The sequence below is a fragment of the Drosophila ananassae genome, chromosome 3L (genome assembly GCF_017639315.1).
Source record: "Drosophila ananassae strain 14024-0371.13 chromosome 3L, ASM1763931v2, whole genome shotgun sequence".
In the NCBI taxonomy this organism is placed as follows: Eukaryota; Metazoa; Arthropoda; class Insecta; order Diptera; family Drosophilidae; genus Drosophila; species Drosophila ananassae.
The window spans coordinates 5,998,863-6,013,920 of NC_057929.1; the positions used below are offsets into that span (position 1 = coordinate 5,998,863).

The following is a 15,058-nucleotide window of genomic DNA, read 5'->3' on the forward strand; positions in this document are numbered from 1 at the left end:
ATATTTCGTTCTCAGATTTTGATGCAGAATGGTGGAGAATCGATCCACAAATCGAATAAGGTATTAAGAATCCGCTCAAGAATCGGATGGAAATTGGCAAAGTTATAGTCATGAATTCGTTATTTTTTAGCAAGTTAGCTTTCCAGATTCTTTACAAGAACTTTTGAAGTATATGTTTGTTTGTATCTAATTGAAAAATATTCTATAATATATATCATGTTCTATTATGTATAAATCAAATACATTAACTAGGCAAAAAATATACTACGATGAATACATTTTTATTATGGGAAAATATCGATATTTCGATAAATTAATGTTTTTGAATCGTGGCTGGGCGCAACATGTTGTTTGTCGGATCTCTCGTTCTGACCCAACTGCAACATGTCGTGTCGAACAAGTGTGAATGGGATTTCCGATATATACCTCTCGCTCGGACGCAACTGTCGGGGCCCGAGTGAGTTCGAAACGAGCCGAAGGCACGAAACACTTGAAGAAAATCGAGTAGAATGCGAAATAACGAGTAAAACCCAATTGGAATCGAAAATCCACCGTCGAACGCGAAGGTTGTGTCGCACGGCGACGCAAAAATGTAAACTCGGCATACATAGGGGAAACATTTCGTTGTGCGGTTATCCGTATCCCGGCTCAAGACGCGTGCGAGCGAGAGCGAGAGCGCCTATGCGGCCGTGTGAAAATAGCGGTACATGGCCAAAGAAAGTCCTACAGAATCAGAAATTAATAGCCTAACTGCTGATTTTAGAAATATTTTTAACTAAAAAGTGAAGCAAAGTGAAGTGCAAAAACAGAAACCGGTTCGCCTCTGCAGCAGGCAGCAGCAGCAGCAGTAGCAGGCAAAAAGGAGAAAAAACAACACACACAAAAATCAAAGACAGCAAAAGAATTTTTGTTGTTAGGCCCAAAAGCCGTGCGGCGGCCGGTGAGCGTGTGTTGGTGTGTGTGTGTGTGTTTGTGAGTGCGTGCGAGTGTGTGTGTGTGTGAGCATCTCAAAGAAGGAGAAAAAGAAAGAAAAAAAAACGGCAAAGCGGTAGGAAAATAAAAACGCAGTAGGAATTTCTTGTTTTCCAAAAAAAAAAAAAGGAAAAAAACAACCAAAAAAGCAAGGTAAACCTGTTCCCTCTGCAGCCAACAACAACATCCAACATCGAAGCAAGAAACAAAAATAAAATAAAAATTACTGGCCAGAAGAAGAAAAAGAAAAAAGTGGCACAAGTGAAAATTCCTGTGTAGTTCACGTTTATTATTATTTTTGCTGTTTTTTGCTGACAATCGGCCCCAAAAGTGAAAATCAATTGGCCAGAGCGCGCGCGCAAGGAGCAAGAGGACGCCCCAGGACGCACAGAGAGTGAGAGAGTTAAAGAGAGAGGAGGTCCTGCCAAATATAGAATTCGTCCTTTTGTCGGGGCCCCGAAAAATACCCAACCCAAGGAACGAAGAAAACTGAACGAAAAACAACAACAAACTGAAAAAGTAAACAAAATTGCGCCGGACTGAACGAAAGCGGGACGAAAGGGGAATTGCAACGGGAAAAAGGTCAGTAACTGTAAATTGCAGAGTTGTCACCACAATTCGATTGATTGATTGATAGTCCTCCTATCCAAAAAAAAAAACTAATATTAAAGAATGTTAAGTGGTGCTATGAAAAAAAAAAACTCTTCTTAATAGTCCCCCATTTGACCTTCACCCTTGGCCACCCTCGCAAATTGAAGGTATCATAGACCTCTACACCCTTGATCACCGTTAATTGCCCCCTCGAAGGTACACACATGGTCACTCGGTTGTAAAAATGGACATTTAGTCAGGTGCGTTAGGTTTTTTATACAAAAAAATAAAAAAAAACAAGTGTTGGTTCTAAAAAGCGTAACGAAAAGGGAGAAGTTCAAGAAGGCGGAAATATTTTAATAAAAAAAATATAGAATTTATTTTAATGAAAAATTAGTAGAGTACTTAGTCAGAAAGGCATTCTTTTCATTATTATCGCACCTTTTTATTGACCCTCCTTCCCAATCTAGTGACCTTCACTCGAGTGGTTCTTTTTTTTATTTACAAAAAAAAAGTTAATCATAAATTTCGTTTTCTTTGCGAGTGATTTGAGAATTGTATAAATATACCTGCATTTTATACCTATTTTTGTTATTTATTTATTGTTTTTTTTTTTTTGTTAAATTACTCATAACGTGACTGGTTCTTGTATGGCTCACTTTATACATATTTATTTTTAAAACATTTTTTTTTAGTGGCTGTTACACAAGCGTAACAATAAAATTTCATACTCGGCCCGCCATTCGCCGTCAAAAATAGTTAAAAATTTTTATATGTGCTGTTATGATCATGTTTATCTGATAGTTGTTCGCTTGTGGCACGTAATACGGTTTGTTTTTTACAAATTTTTTGTCGGAAAAGGGGCTTTTCGGGAGAGGGAATATGTGTCACGTAGGTCTCTGAACACGAAGAACCATCTGGGATGTGAGATCTGAGATCTCAGAGGCTGGGCTTTTCATGGCTATGGCGCTATCTGATAATATGCTTTATAAAGGGAGTGAAATATGAACTATTATACCCATATTCCTTTGTTTTCTATTTATTTTTGCTTCAAAATAATTCCAAAGAAATCGTTAGACCTCAAAAACTCTTAATTTGCTTGAGATTTTGGCCAACATTTCGATCAATTTGCATAAATTACGTGTTTTTCGAGACGAGAAATTCGACTTTTATGGAAAGAGAGAGACAGTCGGCCCAGTCGGTCAGTGAGGTCTGGGCAATTTTTTGATTTATTTAATGAGAAAAAAATGCTTAGTTTCTCGCTGGCCCCCGTAGGCGTAGATCTCAGATTCCTCCTCGACTGCCGTTGAAGTTTAACAAATTTAAAGCAATTTTCGATTGCTATTTTTGGGGTCAATTAAGTAGAGAGAGGTAGTGAGAGGGGGGATACAGAGGTCTAGAGATAGGTAACTCCAAAGGGGGAGTACAGGTAGTGGGCGTTCAAAATATGTAAGATTTAAATTAAAAGCCAGAGATACATTTTTCAACTCAAAGTTTGGTCCAAAAGACTTCCATCAAGATGGTAGCTCCAAAAAAAAGGTTGAAAAAAAGTGTGTACACACAAAAAAGAGCAAAAAAAGAACAACAAAAACAAGGGAAATCGATTTAGAACAGATGATTTGGCTTCTTCCCAGCTTTTTTTTCCGCCCATCCACCAGCCCAGCCACTACTCTTTATGTATCCCAGTAGCCTCTTTTGTTTCCCCCCAGTTCTGACTAGCAGGCTGAGGCCCAGGACCAGTCCCAGGCACAATATTTCACGGGGTTGGACTTTTCCAGCCAAGGGCATTGCCGTACAGTGGGTGTGAGGCCTTTGAGAGCTCTGGCTAGTCAGCTGTTTGTTCTGAAATTTGATATTTAAGCTTCATATTTGATATGGAAGGCTATTGAAGCTGTTATTAAAGGCACCTCCAGCTGTATTTTCTCATAATTTGCTATAAAAAGTGATTAGAAGGTAAACCAGGCATGGTTTTAATGATTTTCTTTAAAAAAAAACATACTTTAATGGACATAATTGAAATCTGAGCCGTAAAGATATATTTCCAGCTGAAAATCTGCTATAGATTGCTAAGCAGATCTAGTAGCAATAGTTTATCGAATCTAGAGAGAATAATTTTGTATGCAATTTTCTCTTCCAACCCCACTGTAAAGACCCGAAACTCTTAGCCAACTCTAGAGGCTCCCGAAAAACAGCTGTGCTGCTTGCCCGGGCCCGGAACTCTTCTGAGTTTTCTACTCTTCTCTCTACTCCTCTCCCTGAAAAGGTCCTTGCTGGTGTCCTGTCATTAACACTAGCAGCGGCAGAGGCACCGGCAGAGGCAGCGGCAGAGCCAGCAGCAGCGGATGATGCGGATTTAATGAGCAAATGATTAGCATTTTTATGTGCCCCCGCCTGGACTTGGTTCCTTCCTTCCAAAAAGTCCTTCCAATGGTACTATTCTGGGGAGGGGAAGGACTTGATAGTTGGTCTCTACTTGGCTCTCCCTTTTGTCTGTCGCTCTACTGATAAGGGAAGGTGATAAACGGAAGCATGGGAGGGGGGGAAAGCGAGCCACGTGCAACGGATTGTGGCAGATTCGGCCAAAAGAAATGAAGTTGCCGGACCAAAGCCCTTAAGCGGCTCCAAATTAATGGCTCCAAAGCAGATTTATGGCCTCTCTGATTCTCTCAGGGGTTCTCTCATTTAAATATTGGTTTTATTTAATTTTATTTTAAATTCTTATTTAAAAGTAGAACTACTCATTTCCAATTATCCTGCATCCAGAGCTCACTTTGCTGTCATTTTTTGTGAAAATTTTCCCCAATAGATGTGAAAATTGGAAATCCTTGAACCAAATTCGAACAATGCAACTTCCACGCCCCCGTCGCCTCCCTTTATAAATCAGTTAAAAGCAAATTTTCGAACTTTTGACGGCCCAAACAATGGTGGTATCCATTGGCAGCCAGACCAGACCGAGCCAGGCCAAGCCCTAGACCCCAGCCTGCATCCTGGGCCATAGACTCGCAAATGAAATTAACTTTAGACCCGCCGGTTGCCCCGCCTGTAGTCACTCCCGTGATTTCACTGCATAATGCAATTAAAAGAGAAAAAAAATCGAACAGAAAGCGATTTTCCTTCTGCTGATTACAACAAACACACACATGTAACTACACACACTGGGGGGAAAAGCAAAAAAATAAAAATAAAAGCCAAGAAGCAGAGGGAAAAAAATCAATAAGAGCATGGGGCGTATGGAAAAAAAATGAATCTGCCACCACAAAGCGCCACAAAAAAAAAAAGGAAAAAAAGGAAGGCTAAAGGAGGTTACAGACTAGATGATACCCGGTACTCTACTCTCCCAGCAATAGATTTTTAAAATAAAATTGTTATAGAAACTTATAACTACTTGGTTATGATAGAAGACTACTTCTAGAACACTTTTCCAAAATCTTAAAGCTATAGCTCTTATAGTCTCTGAGATATAAGCCTTTTAACAGACAGGCGGACAAGCGGACAGACGGACAGGACTATGCCTCCCTATAACTTACTCTCTCTTGAATGCAGTATACCCTTTATTTCACTCTCCCACTATCTGTGGGAAAAGCAGCAAGAAAAATCAATCTGGCACAAGGATAAAAACTGCAAGTACTGCCAGTGCTCCACAAATTATAGATACAGGACACATGTCCTTAAAAGCAGATGCATTATGGGTGTGTCGGGTGGTCCTTAAAATGGAATTTCATTTAAATTTTTGGTAAATAATTAAAAACCATGTGAGAGAACAGATATTTAATCTATTTTTTTCTTTAAAAAGAATGTCTAATATTTAATGATATTGTTTTAAAATTGTATAAATAAATTAAAGCAAAAATCTATAGCTTATGGTGGCTCATTAAATAAGTAATAAATTCCAGAAATGCCTTTTAATAATGATATATTTATTTGCAAATCATTATTATGTCCATAACCCGCTGCGATAAAGCGCCTTTCGATGGCCTCTTTATTGAAATCGGACCGGATTTATTATCTTTTAAGTGGATTTTTTTTAAAGTCAGATGAGTCAGTTCTCAGTTCGATAAGATGGAATGGCAAAACCCCTTTCCTTCCCTATCGGTGTCATATATTATACTTTTTCTAAACAAAACTGTTTCTAATATTTTTCGCTTGCAATTGCAATTGTGTAATTGTTTGTTCTGCGGGGGCGTTTCGCGTGATAATTTCTCGCAATTTTTGCAATAATCTCTGCCACGCGCAGAACTCAAGGTTACTAGTGGGTTTTCAAGTCGATAGCTTCGAGTCAGGACTCGGATAAGTGGGGCGACATGTGCCAAGAGGCTTCTGCCACAGACTTTTATGCTAATTTCTGCATAAATTTTAGCTGACTTTGATGTGATTTTTAATGGAAATGTGTTGCCAGAAAGGTAGCAATATTAGAAATGAATAATTAAGGGAGTATCTTATAGTACATATCCTTTCCATTTCACATATTTTTTTTACCTCTACAGTAGCTGGCATGTTTTGTTAAATAAATAATTATTATTAAGTAATTATGGCAAAATTAAAGCGGCATTTCCATGGCAGCCATAAACATGCAACAAAAAGGGGCAACTCTCCTTGTCTTTTAGCCCGATTTGGCCCGATATTTGGGAGGCTTATTGTTACTCTCTCTGGGGGGGAGGTGTTAGCCAAACAATAAATAAATTTGGTTAACAAATACCCTCCCAGAGCGGGGGCCAGAAGCCAAGAACGTGCCAAAGTTGAACAAATAAAAAGCCAGAAGGGGGAGGGGAGCTTGAAGATTAAGACTTGAAGAAAGTTGAATTATGAAGAAAGTTGAGCCAGAACTTTCGCAGCTGTGAATTCAATTAAAGTTTGGCTCTAAGCAAAATCCAGTTAATTTGTAATAATTTCCACAATCAAATTATAATGAAATGTTCAGAGTTTAAGCTGTCAACCGGGAGGTCTCTATAAATTTTGAATTTAAATTTCTGAAGCTCTTGAAAGAAAAGAAAAAGAAAATTTCCAGTGAAATGGAAAACCGCAAAACTACTGCCTTCCTTTCATCAACTTCCCCCGACAAAACAGCAAAAAATAAAAAGCAAATCTTTATAGTTTTATTTCCGCTTCTTAAATGCAACTAAATTACGCTAATTGCTGCTGGTCGAGTGCTTGGAAAATGGCTAAAAACAAAGAGACTTGGCCAAGAGAGACTTGGGAACAGAAAAGTGGAAAACATTAGTGGGGAAAAATAGAAATAATAATAAACTTGCTGCAGAAAAAATCATAATGAGTTATGTAAAGCCTAGAAAGTCAAGTTGCTGAAAATAAAAACCTAAAACTGAAGAGCACTTTGCGGCCAAATCGAATAAAAAAGTTCAAAGAAATTTAATGAAATGGAAATCAAATAGAAATCAATGGACAAAACGAAAGTGACTTTTTTTTTTTGGGTGTGTCTTTGGGTGTCATGAGATTCAAAGTTTTCTTTTTAATTCAAAGTCTGGGTTTCTGCTCAACTGGAAGGAAGGACTACGAAACAACAACAAAATCATAATTAATTTTTAATGGGGCAGGCTAGAAAAAAAAATAAGACAATTCGCAGAAAGAATGATGGCCGGGAGAGGTGAAAAATTGGCTTAAATATTTTATAAGCTGAGCGCTGAGGCATTTGTCGAGAAATATTTGGCACACCGAGAGCTTAAGAAATGTGTTTGCTACGCCGTCATAAGCTCATAAACACTAGACAACAGGGATAAGATATACCTAAGAGACACATTAATGGAATAAAGATATATGTAGCTATAAGAAATTAATATTGCCTTCATATTAGCGATAGTTGCAATATTAGATAGTAGCGATAGTTTCAAGCTTAGTTTATGATGTCGATAAATCTAAGCTTGATTATACTTTATATGCTATTATCGAAAATGAACCATCGCCAGGAAGAGGAATATTAGCCATAAGATATTAGCGATAGTTGCAATATTAGATAGTAGCGATAGTTTCAAGCTTAGATTAAGATGTCGATATATCTAAGCTTGATTATACGATGTATGCTATTATCGAAAATTAACCATCGCCAAGATATGAGATATTAGCGATAGTTGCAATATTAGCTATGAGATATTAGCGATAGTTGCAATATAAGCTATGAAATATTAGCGATAGTTGCAATATTAGCTTAAATACGATATGATCGATAGACAAATCGTGTTAAATCAAAGCTTTAGGGTGATGTTATCGATATTAGACCATTTCTATAAAGAAACAATAAAGTTCTAAAAGTAAGCCACTCATGATTACCAACTTTTGTTGGCCAGTGCCACAACGTTGCAAAGGGCTCAGTCCAATTTCCGCACAGAGCTTCGGCGACAAACAGTCGCAATCCACGGAGCAATCAATCAATCAATGGATCGATCAAGAGGCTCCATTGAAGAATGATAGATGCAAAGATAATGGAGAAGCTGTCGGGGCTTCCTTCCAAACAAAAATAGCAACCAACAACTTGAAGCAAATTTAATAAAAACTTTACCTTGGCTTCCGTGTTCTACCAAGAGTAGGGTCTGAAGACTTCTTGGGCTTTGCGACGAAGCTGGCTGACTCGGTGATTGGAAACCCGTTTGATGCCAATGGCAACAAGAGAGTAATCATAAAAAAAAATACGTTAATAGAATTTTAACGGGCAATGGGGAGAGATACTGGAGGAGAGCCCAGATCCCCAGAAGAGGAAAGGGCGTGGCAGTAATAAAAGCAACTACAACAGTTAGGCAACCGCTAAGCAACAGTTAGGTAACTGTAATCAATCAGAGCAGCCCAGGCTAATTAGTAGGGGCCGAGAGGAGGGGGAGTTGCACGAGGCGGGAGGGGGGCCAAGAACTAGGAGACTTAATTAAACGCAAAAGGCCTCGCGGCAAAGGCATTTACCATTTTCACAAAATTAAACAACAAATTGCGTAATTCTCTCCCCCCCCCCCCCCAGCTGCATGGCTAATAAACGGTAATGAGGCGGGGGCGTGGCACAGTGCAAGTGGGTGTTCAGGGGGGGGCGTGGCGGGCCAGAAAAGATATTTACAAAACAAGAGATACTTTTGCTTTTTTGCGAATTTATGAATAGGTTTTTTTTTCTAAAAAAATGTGTTTTAATTTTGTGACGAAAGCAAGTTACTTGTTTAATCACAAACTTGTTATGTTTTAAGTTTGATTTTTAAAGCTAAAAAATAAGACTCCTTCGTAGATCCACAATTTCTTTGAAGATTTTTCTAAAAAAAACGTTTTAGTTTTGTGCGAAAACAAGTTGGGTTATAAGTTACTCGTTACTAGTATTTTATCATCACATTTTGATGGTTTTAGTTTTGTTTTTTGGGATTTATTGTTTTTTAAGAAGAACAAATAATTATTTTTCTTTAAACTACTTTTATAGTCATACTATTTTTCTTCAAATCTCTCAAACTAACTTCTAGTTTCGTGACGAAAGCTAATTAATCCACAAGATACTCGTTACTAGTATTTATTACTTTAGTTCTTGTTTTTTAAAGCCTTCCTGAGAAGATATTTAAGGAGAACCACCCATATATACTGTCCATCTTTAAACTTAAATGTTTTTTTCTGTCAAAAATAATCATATTATTTGCTGCACAGTGCTTGTCAAACTGCAGTCGTTTTGGCAGCTCATTTAGCAATTTGCCCATTCCGGACTTGACTGACATCTTTGAATCGTAATCGATTTCCATAAAATATGAAAACGAATCCTCGTCCAATCTAGCCAGCGGTACATACACATTTTCACATTTAAATGCAAATCACGTCGATGGCTCCAGAGTCCGGGTTTGGGAGGCAGTCTGGAGGCAGTCCTCTATGGCCTCTATGCTGCTCTTATAGCCTTGGCCATTGAGCGGGGCGAGCGAGCGAGCATATATGGCCAACAACAAGATGTACACATTAAGATACAAGATACATATCCATGTGGGAGTCGGCTCTCTAAGCGTGTGTTTTTGTGTTCTGACATTTTTTTTTTCTCCTTTTAGCCTTAGTAGGAGAAAAAGTCTGAAAAAGTTGATTATGTGACTGGAAAGATTTTTGTATTTTTTTACGAGTATATGAGATGGCAAGGCGTGGTCCTCTGGGTTCTATTGTGTGAAGAACCAAACATCCTGTTTACAACTAACAATTATCCATATCAGTTACATATTTTATGACGCATTTATGAAGCAATTTTGGCTTCTTTATCGATCGACTGTTTATCGCAATTATGGGTTTTTGCCAGAAACTTTAGAGTCTAAAGTTTGGAGACTATGGCATTCCAGTCACAAAAGAATGCGTCACGACAAGTGGCAGGCAGACATCAAACAAAAGCGCCAAAAAAATAAAAAATGAATAGGATAAAGGTACAAACAAAAAAAAAACAGAGAGAGAGAGCTCAAATATTTGCCAAAGCGGCGGTGTTCTGTAATAAAAGGTATACCTTTTTTCCCCAAGAACTGGGGGTCGAATTAAAAATCATTCATGTTAATTATGCCCTCAAAGGTCTGGTTTCTTTCATTTTCAAACGAAACTACTATTCAAACAAGTGATTCAAACGAAACTGAAACGCAAACACTGGGGGGAGACTGGGGGGAAACAAAACAAACAAGTCCCAAGCAGCTTGGAGCCATTTAAGCCTCAAATGAGAAGTTTTCAAAATAAGTTTAAAGTTTTAAACAAAATAATACTACTGAAAAATAGCCGTAGAGGTTTAATTTTTATGGCCAGCTAGCTGGCTGTTTATTTTTTTGACCATTTATTGTTTTTTGGTAGGCGGTTTTTGTGCCTTTTTTTGGTCTTGGTGAGTTGCCAAATCAAAACAATGTCCGCAATTAATTTTTCATAAATAATTATGAAACATTTTTTGGGTAAACATTGATTGACAAATGACGGGACAGCTGATGGATGCTTAAAAGACTGACATAAACGGTGTTTGGATGGAAGGAGTAGTCAGTTGGCAGTTGGGAAATCAATTTCAGTTTAATCAAAACAATTAACACGAAAAATGTGTTGGCCACAAAACCGGGTGCTGGTCAACTTTCCTAAAGGTCGGTAACCGGTTTTTGGTTAGTGTTTTTTGGGGTCTTGAGTCTTGTGTCTTGAGTCTGGGCCAACATTCTTTCTTCCCAGTGCCCAGTCACGGGCTCCTAAGCCTTTCTCTCCGACTGTCTGACTGTTTTTTTTTTTAGCTTAGCGCCAATGTTACGTGTCCGTTAGCACTCTATAACAATTTTCTTGGGCGGCAAGTGTTTCGATTCTGGCTAAATCGAAAAAATCTCAATTCAATTTTCGGCAGAAAGTCAGAAGAAAGGTTGAATGAACCGCAAGAAGGTCGTAATGCACTTAAAAGGGCAAATTAATGTTTTGCAAATTAATTGAATCAATGTCAATCAGAGGGTCAATCAAGATGAATGTTTTGGGAATTTGGTTTTCGGGTTTTTGATAATTTATGTGGGAATTTAGTTAGTGGGTGTCTTTTTATTCAAAATTGTTTCAAGAAGAATGGGAAATGCTTTGTTAAAAAATGTATAACTTAATATTTTATTTATACATTTCTCACGCTGCTCAACTGTTCAATTTTTGATAAATTTCCAGTCTGAATTTCTTACGGTTTTTGAGGTTTATTGATATTATTTTCTCCTCTTATTTATTTTTAATATTTTCCTCTGGCCCTGCCACCTGCCAGTCTTTTGTGTCTTTGGCCCTATTTGCATATTGTGCATTTTTCGTTGGCCTGGCCAAGTTTTTCCGGCTTTTGCATTCAAAATATCTGTAGCTATACTGTAGCCCCTCTCCAAGGGGGATTACGAGTCTACAAACTTAATTTCGTTGAAAAAAAGACCACTCGTAGCTCCTTCAGGGCATCCGAGATTCCCCCAACTCTCCAACTTCGGAGGTATTGTTTGGCGTTTGAAAACGCTCAGCTGCTGAAGGCTTTTGATGGCTCAGCATTTACATTTCGTTTCGAGTTTGGAATTCATTTTGGTTTGTCGCGTTTTGTTGTCTGTCGACTTGATTTATTTCCAAACTGCGCTTTTCAAAGCCCAACAAACAATTCGCTGATTGGCAGTCTTTGGTGCGAGGCGGAGGCTTTGATGTCAGGCCACTTGGACCTTGGTGGCTACTCCCCTCGAAGGTTGTGATAAGGATTTGATGACCAACTAATAAGTAGTGCATTATTTATTAGCTTGAAACTTGTAACTGTGATGTAAGCTGCAAACGCCAGAAATCAGAAATGCAAGTTGGCAAATTAATTGAAATTGCAACTGGAGTTGCTTCGTAATTATGTTAATTAGGCAAAATTTTCAGCACACACTGGCATTAATTTAATAATAAATCCACTGAGAGAAGAGGCGAGGTGGTTATGGGTGTCTTTCTGTTTAAATGACAGCTCGCAAAAGTTTCAACTTCAAGTTTGAAAAGTTGCTGCGGCAGAGAGCCCAGTTAAATATAATTATACACATGGCTAGTCCAGGAGATCTTCCAGCACTCTTGATGGCCGTGATGGGCGTGAAATGAGAAAAAATGTGAAAAATAATAAATGATATTTGGGGCGGGGCGGACTGAGTTGGAGCTGCTTCTAGGCCCTTAACCTTTCCAGGTGCCAGATGGCCGCCGTCTTGGGAAAGCGCATACTTGAAAGGTAAGATTTATTTGAAAAATAGGGAAATATAATGAACTTTAAAGTGCTATTAATCAATGAGGAGGGAGTTTCATAAACAGGAAGTATTCCATTAAGAACTCTTCCTCTAAACACACTTTGAACTGCAAGCCCCATAGAAGCGGCATCTTGCCCCATGTTGTATATGCATCACCTTAATAATTGTTTGAGGCAAAAAAGCAACATTTTGCAATTAACACACCGCATGCTTGTTGAAAGCGATTCAGTTTGCCGGAACGCCTGTGGCGGGATGCTACAGATACAGATACAGATCAAGATACAGATACAAATACCAGATACCAGATACAGATTCAGACCCTCTGAGATACAGAAAATCTCAGCATGCATCTCCCCTCCCGAGACATTGACTCCAATTGAGCAATGGTAGCTCCTCCTAGGAAACGCGAGCAAGTAAACTCCAGTCATGTGTGGGCTTCATTTACAACTCACTCAGTATTTTTTATTCGGACTTGGATTGGGAATTGGGGACTTGGGGATTGGGGCGCCCACGAAGTGCAATGCGGTGTTGCATGCACCCTCCTCCCCCTACTCCACCTACTCCGAACCAAAAGTGTCTGAAGTGTCGACATGGAGTCTGACAATTGCAAAAGTTGTTTATGGATATACCTATATGGTGTGGTGGAAAAGTGTGTAAGAGCATTTGTTTTCCAGTCGAGGCCTAAAGTGAAAGATTGAAGCCACAAAACACACACACTTGATTGCACTTTATGCCGTCCACTTGGCCACTGCCCACTGCCCACCGATGTGTTACGGTTCCATCTGGGATTCAAGTTCATCTTTCAGAAGGGAAGTCCAGAAGTCTCTTCTGCTCCACCAGCATCTAGCAGCTCCGAAGAAGGGCCTGCTTGCCTTCCTGCCTGGCTCTGCTGCTAAATATTATTTATATAAATTAGCGCAGCAAGCGGGTTTGCCAGCGATGATGTGGATGCTGCCCCTGGCAGAGCAGCGAGATATAAAATAAAATAAAGTATAGCCGAGCTAAGGGGCATGGTGGAGTGGAGCGGAGTGGTGCAGAGCAGAGAAAACGATGCAATTTTATGCGCAGACGCCTAAATTGAAAGCGACGCGTAGCGAACGCAGCGGCAGCAGCGGCAGTCAACGAGGCGTTCTATCTTGACACTGAGAGAAAATTAGGGAGTCTACTATAGTATATTATATATAATATTGCCCTAGCATTGTCTTCTTATGATATAATAGAGTTTTTCTGGCTTATTGGCTTTTTTTTTGGCGTAAAAAAGAATTTAAAGACTTGATTTTATAAATTTTTAATTTTTATAATTTTTAATAATATTCTAAAGCATATTTATAAAATTTTTCTATTATTTCTTTTTCTCTCTGTGCAAAATCAGTGAAGGCCCACAGTCCACAGTTTGACAGCCACTGTGTGGGCTCCACTCCTTCCCCTCCTACAAGTCGGCCTCCCTTTCGGGGCAGCCTCTAGGGTCATTAACATGCCTAGCAGGCAACAAAAAAGGAAAAATAAAAGAGAGAAAAGAAAACAGGAGAAGTACAGAATGAAAAGTAAACGAGACAAAAGCAAATGCAGGGGGAAATTGAGGGACAGAAAGCTAGGAGCTGGAGCGGGAGCTGGAGCTGGAGCTAGAGTTGGAGATGCAGTTTGGAGTTGCAGAAGAGAATGCCACAAAGAGGCGACCCTGGAGCAACAAAGCGCGTCTGCATATTGTGGGTGGTGCTGGTGTCAGAGTGGTGCTGCAGCAGGAGGAGGAGGAGGAGGTGGAATGGAGCTAGCATCTCTTTAGGGTTCTAGGTGCTGGGAGTTAGGCTGGGAGTTAAGCCTACTATGTTCCCGACTGTTTGTTGTACGTGCCGCGACGGTTGTTTCCAGTTAGCAGTTGCAAGAAAGAGAATGGGTGGTTCTGGTGGAGAGTGGAGACTGTATGATACCCGGTACTAAAGTCTAGATAGGCTAGGCTAGTGAGATTTAGGCTTTCTTGGCTGGAGCTTCTTGCTTTTTGATGAAACTTGATGACTAACTTCCCAGAAATTATGAAGAAATTTAGATACTCTGGGAGTACTTAGTATTATAACTAAAGGACCTAAAACATAACCCTTTCTAAGCTTTAGAAATAGAAACAAAGGGAGATCCAACTAAAATAAGACTAAGTTATCCCTAACTCTCTTGTATTATTTATTATTTTTATTATTAATTACCAAACACTCCATCTTAAATGACAGTTTAAACTTTATAGATTGAAATAAGAGCTCTATAGCTAAGAACAAATAGTATCTCTATTAATTACCATTCAACAATGAAACAGATTTTAGTTTAAAACTGATTTACGACATTGCCTTTTGAATAATTCAACAGTTTGAAACTTTTGTTTGCCTAGCAGTTGAACCTAATTATAGTTGAAGTGATTTATTTGAGCCAACTTTGCTAAGCTAACCGCCTCTCTGTCTCTGCTTCTCTTTGCAGGTAATTAAATGGTAATTTTTCATCAATTTCATGGCATATTTAGCGAAGTAAACCGGCCAACAGGCCAACAGGCCAATAATCGGAGACTGTGCTCATTAATTCAAGTCGGAGATGGAGACAAGGCTCCTTTGTTTGCAAATTGGTGAGCATTTGGCCGGCTAGTGTTCTGGGAAACATGAGAACGCACTTTTGTTTAGGATAGTATCCAGTTTATAAATAGTTATGACCGTTCCGACCACAAAGTGAATGAACTTTGCCGGCTATTGTGTTACTTTTACTTGGGCCCTCCCGACACTTTCGCACCAAGAAATGGCCACATTTCCTGTTCCTAATACCCGCCTGACATGCCACTACCATTTTCAACCTTTTCATTAGACTCC

The 15,058-nt window shown here is 39.0% G+C and overlaps 1 protein-coding gene across 6 annotated transcripts in view; it reads left to right on the forward strand.

Moving 5' to 3' along the window:
• Nucleotides 1-460: 460 nt before the first annotated feature.
• The window catches only part of LOC6495752 (polyhomeotic-proximal chromatin protein), a 59,609-nt gene continuing 45,011 nt past the window's right edge, over nucleotides 461-15,058 (forward strand). For 2 of the 6 annotated variants that reach the window (XM_032451219.2, XM_032451220.2), the window contains exon 1: nucleotides 464-1,554. The gene's annotated coding sequence lies outside the window, so the exon portion shown is untranslated. Of the gene's footprint in view, nucleotides 1,555-14,678; nucleotides 14,821-15,058 lie in introns of those variants that run through there. The other 4 variants (XM_044715265.1, XM_032451222.2, XM_032451223.2 and 1 more) reach the window with 4 other exon arrangements.